Here is a 15736-nt window from a genome sequence, read left to right as displayed (position 1 = left end):
AAAAGCGTGAATGACATTTATTTGGCTGGCTGCATAATCCATGTTAACAAGACAATTAGTATGTGCTGAAAGTTATTATTTTCCTCGGCACGTCAAAGTCAGGACTGCTGCTGGATTTGGAATGGAGCCTTGATTCATTTCTTCTTTGTGGTAAAAGATAATATTGAATTTTTCTCCAAAGATCTTGACAGCATGTAATTAATACTTTTTTTTAACTTTTTTTTTTTTTTTTGGTCTGCCTTAAATAAAATGGAGCAAAACACAACAACCTAGCCGGGGAAAAATTCAGACCAAAACGAACATTTCTTTCTTAATTGTGTATTGAGTAAATTCCTTGCTTCCGAAAAGCAGCAGATTGGCAGCCACGGGTGGCTGCAACTCCCTCCTCGTTCCCTGTGCAGGTACGGGGCCCGTGTGTTCTCCAGACACCGTGGTGTCCCTAAGGGATGCCTTTGCTGGGGTTGCTTTGCTCTGCTGTAACCAGCTCAAAAACAATTCAGTGGCTGAATCTGGAGTCTGGAAAAAAAAAACAACTGGCTGCTGCCACGTTAAGTGATTGTGCATCATTTAAAAGAGTGCAGAAATCCTGCGGTCGCTGCTCGCTCCTGCCGAGGGGAGCAGCCGCTGCTGGCGTGGCCGCGGGTTTCTCCCCATGCCCGGAGATGCTGGGGCTGGATAAAAGGCCAGGCACAATGCCTGGGGATGCAGGCACTTGTCTGAGAGCTGCTCTGAGCAGAAAGGTGTGGGGATGCTGGAGAGCACCTGGATGTCTGGTCTGGGGGTTTCATGTTCTTTTTTAGTATAAGGCTTTGCTTCCTGGTGGTAGGGGGAAGCAAAGCCTGGCTTGGCTGGGGAGCGGTGGTGGCTGAGGCCAGGAGGAGGCAAGCGCTGGAAATCCAGACATGTTCCATTTAACTTCTGTTTGATCTGACAGCACTGACCCGTGCCGGTCCTTCCCAAGACCCTGCCCAGAGCAAGAGCGGCGGTGCTGAGGAAGGGAACCCAGCCTGGCCAGCAGGCGAGTTGCTGCATGAGAACTTCATATCAAAAGGTGGAAGGGGCATAGAGAAACAGGGGGTTTATTCTATGCGAGGGTCTCCCCCTGTCCCTGTTAGGATGCTGGCTCCACCACCACTGCTGGCTCTCCTGGGAAGAGGCAGCGCAGGGCACTGCCATCCTCACGGCTGCCAAAGCAGGGCGAGATGGGGCCAAGCGCCTCTGGCAAACAGCAGCTGTGGTGGGGAGATCGATGAGAAACTTCAGGGAGGTGAGAAGACTTGGGGTTAAGGATGACAAATGGGAGTGCTCCTGGCAGCACGTCAGTCTTCACAGCCATATTTCAGTTCCCAGATGGGCGCTTTTTATTTAGGGCCACCGGCATTTCCCAGCCGGCCACTGCTGCGGCTCGCGTGGGGCTGGGTTTGCCCCCTGGACACCCAGAGGGGCAAGCAGAGTTGCAGCCTTTGTTTTCTTGTGGGCCCAAACCAATTCTTTTATCCATGTTCCCTGATTTTTCTGTGAATCGTTTGTTGATGAGGGATTTTCGTTGTCCCAGAGCGGGTGCCCTGGGCGCAGCTGCGTTCCCCCACCTGTCCCCGTGCAATGAACTCGGTGAGGCCGTACCCCATAGTGGGAGGAGGCGCCAGCCTCTGGGAAAAGTTGAGGGGTGACAGGCACACATCAGCCCCAAACAAATGTTAATTGCATTCATCAGAAGATGAGGTTAAGCCACTTCAGCTGATACCCATTGTTCTGGGCTGTGTCCACCCCGAGCATCCACACAGACCCTTTCAGGAGGGGTGATTTCTATTTTCTCTTGCTGTCCAAACACAAGAATAAATTAGACCCCAACAACCATAAATGTAAACAATTCCTCCAGTGTTTTTCTCATACCTCAGCCCATCTTTGTTATTATTTCCGTAACGAGCCATTCTCTGCCTGCTGTATGGAGCTAATGCCTCGCTCCATCAGTCGCTGTCCCACCGTCCTGCAGCACCTCGGCAGCAGGAGCCTGCACGGTGAGGCTGTTCTCCAGGCGTTTAGGCACCAGCTTCACGTGTCTGTCTGTCCATCCTCACCTGGTCCGCCCCTGCCTCATCAGGGGAAACCGGGGTGCTGGTGGGGATGAATCCTGCACCTTGCCACGCCGGTGTTTCAGGGTGTGCCTGGGCAGAGCCACAGTGGCATGGAAATGGCGGAGGGGGGCTTTGCTCTCTGGTTCCTCTCCTCCCCCCAAATCTGAAACGTCTCTGCAAAAGGAACAGCCGAGGAGAACGCTGCAAGAGCAAGGCAGCCACTTGAGCCATGCTGAGGGGTGGGCAGGGGAAAAGCCCCTCTTTTCCCATTTATGTGATGATCGCTTCCAAAGAAAGCAGGGTGGGGGCAAAGAGCTGTCAGGTCCCTGCTGGGTGCTCCAGGAAGGGTCAGTTGTTGTTGCTGCAATTCTTTTAAATGAGCAGAGTGCTACTAGCGTATTTTTTTCCTTTTTTTTTTCTTTCTTATATTTTCACACTCTGGCATCACTGTAAAGGAGATGACCAAAAGCGAGGGCAGGGTTGCCATGCAGGGACCCTGTGTGGGTGAGCTGGGTTTAAACGTGTTGCCAGCCACAGAGCCTGAGCAGCAAAACCTGCTGCAGATTTGGACAAAGAAAGCAGAGCACGGAGCAGCCCTGCTCTGCCTGCCCGGCACCCAGTGGGGCTGCTCAGCATCCCCAGCAGCTCCTGATCCATCCCACCTCTCCCCAAAGCTCGTTAGCGCAGCACCCAACCTGGCTCAATTAAAGGCACTTGGAGCAGCTCTGCACAGATGTACCCTTAGGGGAAAGCACTGCTTAGTTGTTCTGTGCAGCAGTTTGGATACCTGTAAACAGGCATGCATCCTGCTAAATGCATCCGTGGTAATGAGCTCTTACGTAATTAATATTTCAAGCATTCCCATGCTGGATTGATATACTGTAAATGAACAGTGTCAGATGACAACGGAAATTAGATAAGGAGCAGCTGGAAGTGATCTGCATGTAGTTAAGATCTAGCCCTGCTAGGAAACTGCTTTTATTAGCAGCAACCTGAAAAAAACTTCAGGGATTTTCGGAGCGGTGCCTTACCTGCGGGGCGAGAAGGGGGGCTCGTCGTCTGGCTCCCCAGTGCCCATCATCAGGACCAGATCCTTCATTAGCACCAAGCAGCATCCTTTGCAGCATGGTGCCAACCACGTTCGTTAGCTGCTTGTAATTGGCCCATGATTTGGAAATTGCATGCAGGATATGGGGGCAAAAGAGCTTTTTCTGAAACTCATGGCGAAATGAGGAACTGGGTAGCTGAGTGCAGGGATTTGAATTTCAAGTGTGGATGCTCTGCTTAACGAAAGGTAGGATTTCTTCAGTGACTACTGAGGGTTACCATCCGTGGGTTCCCTGAGCAAAAAATACAGCTGTGCCACCCGCATCCCAGTGACAAATTTGCCCATTTCTCTAAGTTATTACCCACCTTGGTGTATGGTTTGCAGTTCATTTTTGACATGTTATTTGTAGACTGTGGGTTTGGTTCTAGATCTTTGATTGCTAATAGATTATTCGGTTTATTATCGTGTTTTATGTTGTGTGTGTTGTGTCTCCCTTGAATATTTGCCAGATTTCCATTATTTATTTCAGAGGAGATGCTATGGTCACTTCAACATGAGTGGTAAACAAAAGTTTGAAGGCTGGCTGATTTGTTTCTGTTAGGATGAGAAAGCAGAGATATGTAGCAGCTTCATTTTTTATGTAGCCTTCTTTTTAAATCATTCATCTTTTTTTTTTAATATAAAAAAAAAGGCACATCAGTCTTGTTTCCTTATGCACAATAGGGATAATTCAAGCAGATTTTCGAGCCAGAATTCAATGCATCTGCCACACCAGCGAGTTCTGTGACAGGAAAGTTAAATGGCTCATGCCCCACACCTGGGACTTCCCTTGTCTTACTGCCCCTGAAGCGCGGAGCAGAGGGGCAGCATCCTGCCCCTGCCTGCCTCCTCCCACACCTCCGGTGGTCTCCTGGCCTGCAGGCAGCCTGGCAGGTGAAGAGTGCCCGGCATAGCCTGAGTCTGTCTCAGAGACAGGCTTCAGGGTGCTCGTTCTGTCCCAGATTTTGGAAAACGCAGCTGGAAGATGTGATTGTCCCATATGATGCCATCTACAAGATGAGATTTATGTCTCAGTGGTCAGACCTGGAATATACGGGAATCATGATCGTTACAGGAGGCTAGGAGCTGCCTCCCACTTCTCTGCTGATAAAATATATTCTGTTCAATCTTGGAAATGTATGTATTCTATGCAATACATGTGTAACATTATGGGCTTCAGGTGTCTGTGAGTATTCCTGGGCCCAAAATATACCTGGTAGCAGCCATTAGCCACCTGGAGCTCATGTCCTGGTGGGAAGCAAAACAATTCTTTAGTCCTTCACAAGGCATGATATCAAAAAGAAGTAATTTATTTTCAGTTTGGATGAAGAACGCTTGCAGAAGAGAAACCCCTGTGATAGTAAAACTCATTTCACCAAAAAAAAAAAAAAAACAGAGAGAGAAAAATGTTCCTTGTATAAAATGTAAACTCCTTGCTGTGGAAAACTATTGAGGCAAGTAGATGAGTAAGATTATAAAAAGGATTAGATACGGATTATCCAGGATTAAAGCAATGAACTCTCTTGGATAAAATTCAGAAGAGGTTTTCATCCTAGTGTGTTTAGGTCCTAGATAAGCTATTACTTCACGTTAGGAAAAAACACACCTCTCCTGCATGGCAAGGATCAACAGATTGTTTGGGTTTTCTCCGTTGCCTCCTTGAAAAAAAAAACACCAAACCCTGAAGTGAACAAGGGCTGAGTATGAAGAGGCAGAACATGAGTGAGTGGCAATATGGTACCTGGTGGCATTCAATGTAGTTCAATCTACAGTGAGCACATGGGGGTAAAAATACTGTTAACTGTATGTGTGTGGGTGTATACATGTATATTTACACGTGTGTATGTGTAGCGATGCACTCTGATGGGCCTGGACCCAACCAGTGGCCTGGGATGCTGCGTGTAGAACAGGTTGTCCCTGAGAAAGAGCCAGCTTGGTGCTCAAAAGCAATCAAGGAGGTGAATCAGGTGCAAGGTGTCATTGAGGAAGAAGCAGAAGGAAGCAGGAGGTCTCCTCCACACTGCAAGAGCTGCTGCTTCTGCCCCTGTGCCCAGCTCTGTGGGGTGCCTGGTCCAGGAGTGCAAAGGGCACAGAGGGGCTTCTTCCCCAGGGACTAGCAGCGAAGGGGCCAACAAGTCCAAGCTGGGAACAAAAAGGTGGAGGGGAGATCACGGTAGTGCTTGAGAAAAAAAGTGGCTTGACTTGGAAAGAGAGGGTCGCTGCCACTTCTAATGCTGTGCAGACTGCAGGTTCCCAAAACCCCAAAGGAGGGGCTGCTGCAGGCTGTGGATTGCTGCGGTGTGGAGCTCCTGAGCACAGACATCACGATGTGAAAACCTGGCACTGAATTTAAAAGGCTGGCTAGCAAAAATGTACGGAGGAGATAAATCACAAAGGATTTCCCAGCCTAGAGGGCCGCGGCCCCTGGCTCGGCAGTCCCTTGAGCCAGAGGTTCAAATAAGCCAGAGGCTTTGCATAAGCCATTCTCCAAGGCTTCCAGCACTGTCCCAGTAGAGCGAAGGATGGTTTTCTGTGCAGGTTGATACAGAGCTGTAGTCCACAGCATCATCTTCCCCAACTGTTTGCTCCTGGAACTGCACTGGTCCAAGCCATCAGCTCCATCCCCCTGTCTAATAAAGGAGCTGTTGCCTGGTTGTAGACAGCGAAAAATAATTTTCAGATGTTGCTGCTACTCTCAGCAGGGTGTAATAGAAACTCATTACCGTTCACAAGTCTAACTTAATTACATTTTTTCTTGAAGGATGTTATGCTGGCTCAGCAGGAAAGGGGGACTCATCTGCATACGTTCAGGGTCTGTCTTCTCAAAACTTAGTAATATCCATGGTAAATGCTGAAGAAAGGTGGGAAATGACTGTAGGACCTCCTTTGATCAGTGCAAACTGTGGCATGGATCTGCCAGACTTACAGGAAACAATATCCTGTACCCAGATCAACTGAGAATGAGACATCACCTTGCTTCTTCTATGGTTATTGTTTTCATCAGACAGTCACAAAAACTGAAAATTAGTGTTTTCTCCATTGCTTAAAACTTGAAGGCTTAACCTGGTTTATTCTTATTTCCTTTGCAGATAGAAATGGTGCTATTGAGAGGAGAAAAGAAAAGAATTGGAATTCCACCTGGGGTGATAAAAGCAATCTCAGGTTACCTATAGATGATGTGAGTATAATTTGGCTTTGTGTGTGTAAGGCGTGTTCTGGCATCCTGTTGGGCACTGACCATGGGGTGCATTGCTGCAGGCCCCTGAGCAGCCGGGAGCGGGGAGCCCTTCTCCACGGGCAGCTCCTCCAGAGGCTTCACCTCCAGTGCTGCTGCGGCATCTGGCCCGGCTCGCTGCAGCTGGGAGATGAAAATTCCTGTGCTCACACTGCCTGTGAGCATTTTATTGATGGTTGCCTATTCTGAGGGCCGGCACAGCCCCATGAGGAGCTCTCAAGGTCAGCCCAGGAGGGCTCTGAGGTCTGGCCTCACTCAGGGAGGCGATTGCTGCATCACAGTGCATGGGGCGCAGGAGATGAGCTTTGCTTGCAGGCTCCAAGACAGGAACAGAAAGGAGGTGAGAGGGGAAGAACCCACCCCTATAATTAGCTGTGTAATTAAGCTTCCTCTTGGGCAGGGAGCGCTGGGCCAGTTCTGCCTCCCATGAAGTGCGGTGACACCTCCGTCACCCCTCACTTAAGAGAAACAAGTCGGTGCCCAGAAGGCTTTCTCCAACAGGGGACACGGATACAAAAACAATTCTTGTTGCAGGCTTAGCAAGTGTATTTGGGGTTAAAATGGATGGATTTAGCCACTGATATGGGATAGGGGATTGCCTAGTGATGCATGAGGTCCCAATGGGGAAGAGAGAGAAAGTCTGAAACAAAGCAAAAGTAATTAAATAGAGGCAGAGCAGGCAGCACTTCTGTGCTTGATAATCTATGCAAACTACAAGGGTTCTTGTTCGGACAATCAATAAACCAGCCCGTTTCATTTTATTTTTGTGTGGTTGCATGTACTGGCTATATTGTGGTGGAAACATTGTGAAGAATTGATTCACAGATAGAAATATATGTGGGTTGCTTGTGGTTTATTAAGAAGATCAAGATAACAAGTGCTGCATTATTGATCAAACCCAGAGGGACACTTCCTTTTTTTCTTCTTGTCGATGAAATCCAGTTGTAATTATTTTTTCCTTTTTCTCATTCTTCCTTTCCTCTCACCCCTCCCTAACCCTCTGGAGATGCAGTAATGAAGTAAGTGCAAAAAATGTCAGTCAGGGCTGGCAACGGGCAGGAGAGGGGTAGAAAGGAGACAAGCAGAGAGATTGGGAGGGAAGAAAGCATTTGTCAGCGTGTATGAGAGTGCTTCGCTGCTAATGTTCCTCACTGAAGCTTAACAGGGACAGGAGCTTAACAGGAGCCCAAGCAGCCTTTTTTATTTGCACTTTAGGAATCTTTTACCGTGGATTTAAATCGTTATTTATAGCACAACCAGGCCTGCCCACTGGCTCCTGTGCAGAGCTGGATTTACCAAGGATGGGCATTGCTGTGGGCAAGGGGAGGGGACAGCTGGTGTTTCGGCAGAAGAAAATGGAAAGTCTTCTCCTGGGGCCCTGCAGAGACTGGCCGGTGTGTGCTCACCCCTCCCGTGAGCTGGAGACCAGCAGATCAGAGCAGGCAGACCCTACAGCTTTTCCTTTTCCATCTCTAATTCTTGCACGTAGCTGTGGGTACCTCGGCTGCTCTGCAGTGATGGGCACTCCTCGGGGACAGCGTCCAGCTCAGCCACAGGGCTGCTAAGTGCCAGTTATGCAGATCTGCTGTGAAGAAAACCATCAGGCCTTGGGACAGACCACTTGTTCCTTCTCTTCTGTCTTTGCTCCCCCTTGCCTCCCTCTCCTGGAAGCAGAGGAGAGCCTGCAATTCTGCTGATCTGTCACATACCAGGGACACTATCAGCTGGGCAGCTCACTGCTGCTGTACAGCCCCTGACCACATCAGTGCTGCTTTTCCAGCTCTCATGATGAACCTGGAGCCACAGGTGGCTGGGCACTTCACCGTCACATCCCACCAGGACTGACTGCTATTCCTTCTGCTCCTCTCTTTGTTGCCCAATTTGTACAGGTTCAGCTCTCTCACCGCTTACATCCCACAGCCCCCTAAATTTGATGAGACTTGGCTGGGTGTAACTGGGCTGAGTGCCGTTTGTATGTCCGCACAAGCAGTACATGCAAGATACCAGGGGACCAAAGTCAAGTGTAGCGGTGACAGGAAAAGGCCAGAATTAAATTGGTTTATATGCCTGCCTCGTTCACTTAAGTGTTATGACCATGGTCATGTTTCAAAGCTCCCTGCTAGCACTTTGTGTCCCTGCCAGGAAGGATGAGATGCTCTGACACTCCCAGGGAGAGCATCACCAGCTGGTTTGGGTTTATTTTTAGCTTAGGAGTGATTCTGTTTGTTTGGTTTTTTTTCTTGTTTTCTGAAATACCTGACTCATTTTGGCTGAGCTATTTCAAACCTCTTCAGCCTGATCTGGGCACTCAAGATAGAAAATGTTAGCCTCGCAGAGAATTTGGCATTGTAATGCAAAGCAAACAGGTCTAGCAAGGGGCACTTCTACCGGGGTGGTGGTTCTGCTCCTGGTGATAATGCTTGCAGCCGAAATATGTTTATGTATAGAAGAAAAATAAAGGCAGATGTTGGTCCTTAAAGTCCAGAGTTCCCTTCTAACTTGAGAGCAGACAGCGAAGTAGCCAAATGCTAGAGTAAACCAGTGGCCAGGAGCTCATAACACGACAAAGACAGATGGCACTGCACGTTAACCTTTTTGTTGGGCTCAGCTTTGGCACGAACACCTAAAAGGCTTAGGAGAGGTGTTAAGACCCAGTGGTCACTCGAGGTTTGTCCTACTGACAATGAAGAACAAGGCAAATCCTGGAAGCATTTCAGGCTTCCTCTCCCCAGCACATTTACGCTCCTAATTTAGGTTGCAGTCCCAGGAAGGTAGACTTACTTTTGCCTAAACAAAATGACTACAGCATGTCCTATAGAAGCTCCAGCATCACTAGCAGAGGTGGGAGAGGGCATGAATCAGAGAAGATAAATTTTATATTCAAAGGTAGTCTAGCAAGTTCTTATGGCACTTAATAGCTGGCATACTCCCACTGCAAGGGAAGCAGAAAGCAAATTCAATCATTTCTGTTACAAAAATCCCACCGCTCTTTATTATGTGCACAGATGGTGTCTCAGGAGCTTTGCTGCCAGTGCTCTGCATGCCTAATGCCAGGCAGGGAGCATTGCTTTTCCAGCCCAGGTGACAGTGGGAAAGCTTTTTTTTCATTTGCTCGAAATGTGTGGATTTCCATGCACTCCCATTTATACATTTAATCTAAACCAAGCAAAAAGTCCAAATATTACTGCGGACCATATTTAGTGGAGATGAAAGCAGAGACACAAATGAGAACCGATTATGCACCATGGAGGTGAAAAGCTGTTGCAAACAGAAAAACAAATAGAAGGGTATTGCAGGACAACCAGTACAATGGGAAATGGAGTTGCTTTATCTTAAATCCTTCCACATGTATCCTACCCGTAAGGGTAAAATGTGGAACCAGCTAGACCTCTGGAAATGTTTCTACTCCAGAAATGGAATAATCTCACTTAAATGCCTTCTTGTTTTTGATGGAGGCTTCTTAATGCAGCATTGCCTTTTGCAAGAGCTGCATTTCTGCAGCTATTTATAAATTCCCCTAAACTGGCCTTTTCTAAAAAGCACCATCTCTTTTGAGCTGGTCACTGTGTGCTGTAGTTGTGTGTCATGAGTTTGTGTTACTTCACTGCCAGCTGGGCTTGGGATCTTCTTCTGAGTAAAAGTTAGAGGACTGTAGAAAGGTCAGATCTGCTCAGCCTCTTTTTTTAAGTGCCGTACAAAGACTACCATTTACTTTAAGCAATAAAACACTCTGTAGGTTTATGCATTCCCCCTCCAGCCTGAAGCTCTTCTAGCACTTAACAGCTGTTGTGTTATGATGTACAGCACCACTAGGACACAGCAAATCACTATCCCAGGTTCAGAGGTAGGAGAAAAAGCCACAGAGGACTTGACTGACTTTTGAGAATCATGGATCTTATCTCAAAAATGCTTTGGGCCAGTAGGATCAAACTCCAAGGTCCTCCAGCTGGCAGAATTTGCCATAGCTCCATCTAATTGTGTGCTGGTAGAATAACTACTGCCAGCTGAAAAATGGGATGGGCATGGCTTTTCTTCTTTTTTTTTTTTTTCTTTTCTCCCTTCTCCTCCTCCTCCTTTACCAGAGGAGATAAATACCCTCATGCTGTAGTTGGTGGGCTTTGCCCTTGGCTGTGTAGGTTGTGTGTTGTTGAGTGGAAATATGCTTTAGAGGGGAAGATGAAAACAGTCAAAAATCCAGGCTATATGAGTAGATATTTTGGGTTTTATGCACATGCCTGGAGTATCTTTATATTCAGGAGCTGGACTCGATGATCCTTGTGGGTCTCTTCCAACTTGGGATGTTCTATGATTCTATATTTAATATGTTGGAGGTCATACATTTAATATGTGTGACATCTTACAGGACCGTGGCCCAACTGAGATATACTGACTGCAAATGATTTCAGGTGGAACAGCTTCTGTTGCAGAGCTTTTGACCCTTGGTCAATTGAAAACCAAAGGATGTAGCACAGAGCCTCTGAGCTGCCTTCATCGCCTACAGCTGGGCCAAGGTAAAACTGAGCTCCTTGGGAACTTTAGATAGAGTTTGAAAAACAGACCTTGAGTTTTTGATTCACCAGGACCAGTGCCTCTGCTTCCTTTAGCATGCTCAAGAATTCAGGTTTTTCTCATAAAGCAGGCCTAATGGTCTCCAGGTTGACCAGCCAGAAATGGCAATATTAGAACTTCCTGAGAATTTTGTCCTAGATATTTTACTACCAGCATTTGCTTCCAGATTGCTCTGCTGATCTTAATCAGTTAATCAGTTCTATTAGACAATTGCAGAGCACACTATGGCTCTGCAATCTTTTTGTGTTTACTGCAATGTCATTATGCTCAGTGCTTTATTTTCCTCTTGGTCTTTCTTTTTGTTTTCTGTTGTTTGTGGATTAAAAGGCGTAGGACTTGTTAGCTGTGCTCAGTTTGCCCTGCCCTGTCTTGGAAAACTGAAGTGGATGCTCAGGGAATTGAGGGGCGGTCATTTGCCTTAGCATAATTCTGCTGACTTCTGAAAGAAGTTTAACATTCCTCGCCTTTCACCTTCAATGCCACTAGCAGAGCTGACCTGAGATGCTGGCCCAGAAGAAGTTAATAAGATAGCTTGCACCATGAAGCTAAAGGAGTCGATAGTAATGAATATTTAAGTGGTGGAATTTTCCACTGCCATCACTGAACTTTTTTTCTACTAATTACTGCCATTAATAAAGTCCTGCCAACACCTGACTAATGAGGACTCAGCACCAACTTTACTTAATCTATGGCCTTTTGTCTTCTTGGTTGTGCAATGCGTGTGACAATTGCCAGGTTGCTGAGATAGCTTAAGGAGAGTTTGGGGATGGAGGTTTTTAGAGAGTTTAATAGAAAGCAGAAGCTGTCTTGCAAGAAGTCTATGTTGATGAAAATTAAACTTAAATTAAAGCTTTCTAGAGTTCAAGTAAATGCTAGCTCTTCTTGTCTCCTGTCAGATGTTCAGAGAGATGGCTGATGTTTTCTGCTTTCTAGGATGACTCTTGATGTCTGAAAGAGGAAGAATTTCCTGAGTTTGCTCTCTGCTCCCGTCCTCTCCCTGCAGACACCTGTGAATATCTGCTCCAGGGAGAAAAGAGGTGAGGACACGCATGCAAGGTTGGTGGCTCTCTACTGTATGGTAGCAAATGGTGAGGAGATGGAGCTCTGCTTTCTGCTGTCAGAAATCAGAATGGAGTCTTGAATTCTTTCGTTTCAGTTTGATTTACTGTACGTGCCAGTTAAAGAAACGAAGTGCTCCCAGGAAGAAACAATTCTCCATTTGCTTAATTCAGAGCTCTAGGTTGAAGCTCTTATTTCATTTCCAACCCAACTAACTCTTTTTTTTTTTTTTTTAAGAGTGTTTAGGCAGAGGTGGAGTTCCTATAGTGCATGCAAGATCTTCCCCTGCCCCTAAAGATGCCTTACCACAAAAGTTGGTTTGTTGTGTAAAATTAGCATAGCTGCAGTTTATTGGTGAATCTTTTCAAAGAGGCAGTTCGTAGCTGTAGGATCATGATTTTTCTCATGCTGTTAGCTGGTACGTAACACACTACATGCAGTCAAATGCCTGGTATGTGATCCTCATAGGGAGGATGCTCTGTTTTGAAGGATGTGGCAGCAACCTGGTGGGAGTGCCTTCCATCTGAATTTTGGATGGCTTTAGGGGAGGCTGTGAAGAGCAAGCTGAGAGATGGAAGTCAAATCCTTCACTCAGGAGCAGGTCTGAATCGTCTGAGTATGTGGAATCACTGCCACCTTTGAGAAAAGCTGGGGGTGTAATTGCAGAACTGAAAAGCCAGCCTGACTTCACGAGATGGGGTTTGGGACTGTGAATTGCAGTCGACACCAAGCTCTGACTCCTATCATTTTAGAGTTGTTTCATGTTTAAACACCGCAATTGCTGTTAAATGTGAGTTCTCTGAGCTTTAATAAAAATAGCATCACATTAACCTAACGAGTTTTTACAGACGAGATTGATAACATTTATTAAAGGGCTTATATAATGCATTTGTCTGCAATAAAGGATGATAGGACTCTATGACCTGAGAGGTCTTTCTACTCCCAGTGTTTCTCTTGCAGGTGGACCAGCCACGAGAGGGCAACAAAGGCTTGTGGGCTGTAAACAGGCTGTAATTAAAAATAAATTAACATATAACAAACCTGTCAGCTCAGGAAAAAATATTGCTACTGTCCACTGGAAGCTGGCGTGACAGCCTCCCTTATCAGCACCTCTTCACAGAGGTGGTGCCTTTGGAGAACGAGGCTGGGTGCTGTCTGGAACTAAGAAGGAAATGGGCATCAGTCATCCTTTTCGTTGCAATAATTACCACTGGGAGCTTTGGAGAGAAATGCGGTCCCTGAAGTTGTCTTCTCCTTTTCAGGGGGTGACCAGAGTAGTGTATCCCAGCTTGTGAGTCATTGCCCTTAGAAAGCAGGGGGGCTAGAGAGTGGAGAGCCATGAAGTGTTTGTGATGATTTCCAGCCTTGTTTTCTCTTTAGTAATAATAATCAAAAGTCAAAAGACGCTTGTAATTGAAAAGAGCCTGACGGTGATGGGAGATTTCGCTGGATGCAGTGGAGCACAGGTCAGTGGTAGCAGTGCGGTTGTGGCTGGACCCTGTAGTATTGCCTCTATAGCAATCATGTAAGGTCTCCCTTCACAAATGCATTGGATGTTTTTGCATCTCTGGAGTCCTTGGAGGTAGCAGTTAAAACAGCTTTCTGCAACTGTTGGTGCTACAATTTCTTTAATCTCTGGATTCGTCTCTTCAGGTTAACATCCATGTAACTTTTGGGTTTTCTTCCCTGGATTCAGGAGCCCCATATAATTTCAGGAATTCCCTCCTATACTTGCCAGCGATTTGTGTGGGCTGCTGTGATATTGCAGTTGTTCCAAATCCCCATACGGGCTGCAGTTGCCAGAGATGTTACCCTGAGGTGCTGAAGGATTTTATGGGGTTTAATCCTATGCATCCTGTTGCCTAGCCTAAGCGCTGGAGAAGTGGTCAAAACTTGCCTCTGCTGTGCTAAAATACTCATTGCTAAGGCATGCACTGCTACTGAGAGTTTGTGGCTTGCATCTTGCATTTTTCTCTGGTGTGTTTTGTTGTTGTTTGCTTGGGTTCCCCCCCTCTCCCCCCCCTTTCTTTTTTCCATTTTTCATGGAGCTCAAATGATTATCTCCCTTTGAATTTCATCAGCAGTTAATGTACAAGGGTTGCCCCACAGTCTAACCACCTAACAGCTCCTTGCTCGTTGGTAGCTAGAGTAGTGGCATGAGGCAGGTCAGAGGGTTCCTTAATGGACTTAAAATCCTTTTTTGACAGAACTGAATAAAATGTACGTTAACATAAAATCACTGGAACAGCCCCATAAGGGCTGTGGTAGAATCCCCATCACTGAAAGCTTTCAAGATGCAATGGGACAGAGCTGTGGAGAATCTCGTCTAGGCTTCTTTTTCCCACAAAAGATTGGACTTGATGATCTTTTGAGGTCCTTCCAACCTGGGCTGTCCTGTGGGAGAAAGGGGGAAGATTGTAGTGAAAGGGAGGACAAAGAAAGGGTGCAGAGGGGGAAAGGTGGGGACTGTTGCTTGGGAAAACGGGGAAAGTAGCTGGAAAAGAGGTGGCGGAAAGTTTATGCATCACGTGGTGGACACTTTTCTGTCCTTGGTGGTCCAATGATGAGCAAAGTATCTGTAAATATTTAATATGGAGGGTCCGGGGGGGAAATTTTCTGCAGCCTGTTTGTCTGGGGCAGTATTTGACGCTCTCCTAACGCGGTATGAATGCAGACAGCGTACTGTCAGTCAGCTACCCGCGGCCAGCAGGGAAAGGACGTGACGAGGATTGTAACTGCAAAAGCTAAAGATGAAAAACTACTACTTCCACAGACTTGGAAATAAAAGCTTCATGTGGCGTTTTTTATTTCCTTGTGCTGTGTCTTTGTTTTTAGAGGGAGAGAGAAGAACAAGGTTATTTGTGGAGGTGTTAAGTTAAGCAACTGAAAAATCTCTGACTTGGAGTTGCTGCTAGTTTCTTCTCATTTTGTTTTTTTGACCCTGACACATTCCTCTCCAGCATCTTCATAGGCTAAGGAATAAAACATGACATAACTAAGATGTACAGTGTGCTTTTTGGCTAAACCGCGGGGCTGGCAAAACATTACCGTCATTTTTCTGGCTTTTATTTGAAATCATAAAGAGTTAAGCGCATCAGTTTGCTGTGGTTATTTTTTCCTTCCTTTCCCTGAATAAAAAATGAAGGAAGAGCTTGGCAGTTAATTTAATAGTTTGTTGGGAAAATATACTGATCTATGACATCATTAATTGAAATGAAGGGCAGAGAACACTCAGAGCTGCAGGAAAAAAATATAAAGGAATGTTTGGCAAATGACATAAAATAAAAAATGAGATCTTGGGGCTCAAAGTTACTACTAAGATAGTTTCCCAAGACTGTTCAGTGCTGAATGTGAAGGGGCAGGAAGCAGAACAACAGGAAGGGCTTTGGTAGAGGTTCTGATTTTGAGGTTTATTTTTTTTTCCACAGAATATCACAAATTAATAGATATTTGTCAGTTAATATTCACAGAACCCTTTCAAAGTAGCAGCCTTTCCCTGTTTTAAGGATTACGCAGTAGTTGCTGAGCCAGTTCCAAATGCAAGCATTTATTAAGGTAGACACTAAATCCATATGTAGATACTCAATATCTATTTTCAGTATTTTACCTTCGAAGAATGACTGCAAATAAATGATAAAAGGTATCTGCAGGGGGCTGGGATGGTTCTTTGAGCATAGCTTTAGACATGTCTGAGGACCTCAGGTGCAAGAT

At 46.2% G+C, this 15736-nt stretch overlaps 1 long non-coding RNA gene across 4 annotated transcripts in view; it reads left to right on the top strand.

The window, feature by feature from the left end:
- Positions 1-15384, top strand: part of LOC308178656 — a 54063-nt gene extending 38679 nt beyond the window's left edge. Inside the window, exons 1-5 of one of the 4 annotated variants that reach the window (XR_013939880.1) lie at positions 3080-3369; positions 6252-6340; positions 10761-10908; positions 11900-12003; positions 12986-15384. This is a non-coding gene — a long non-coding RNA (uncharacterized lncRNA). The other 3 variants (XR_013939879.1, XR_013939881.1, XR_013939882.1) reach the window with 3 other exon arrangements.
- The last annotated feature ends 352 nt before the right edge of the window (positions 15385-15736 follow it).

Source organism: Anser brachyrhynchus (assembly GCF_964034855.1).
Source record: "Anser brachyrhynchus genome assembly, chromosome: 16".
Taxonomy (NCBI): Eukaryota; Metazoa; Chordata; class Aves; order Anseriformes; family Anatidae; genus Anser; species Anser brachyrhynchus.
Note: the sequence above shows the minus strand (reverse complement) of the source record. Positions and strands in the feature narration are given on the sequence as shown.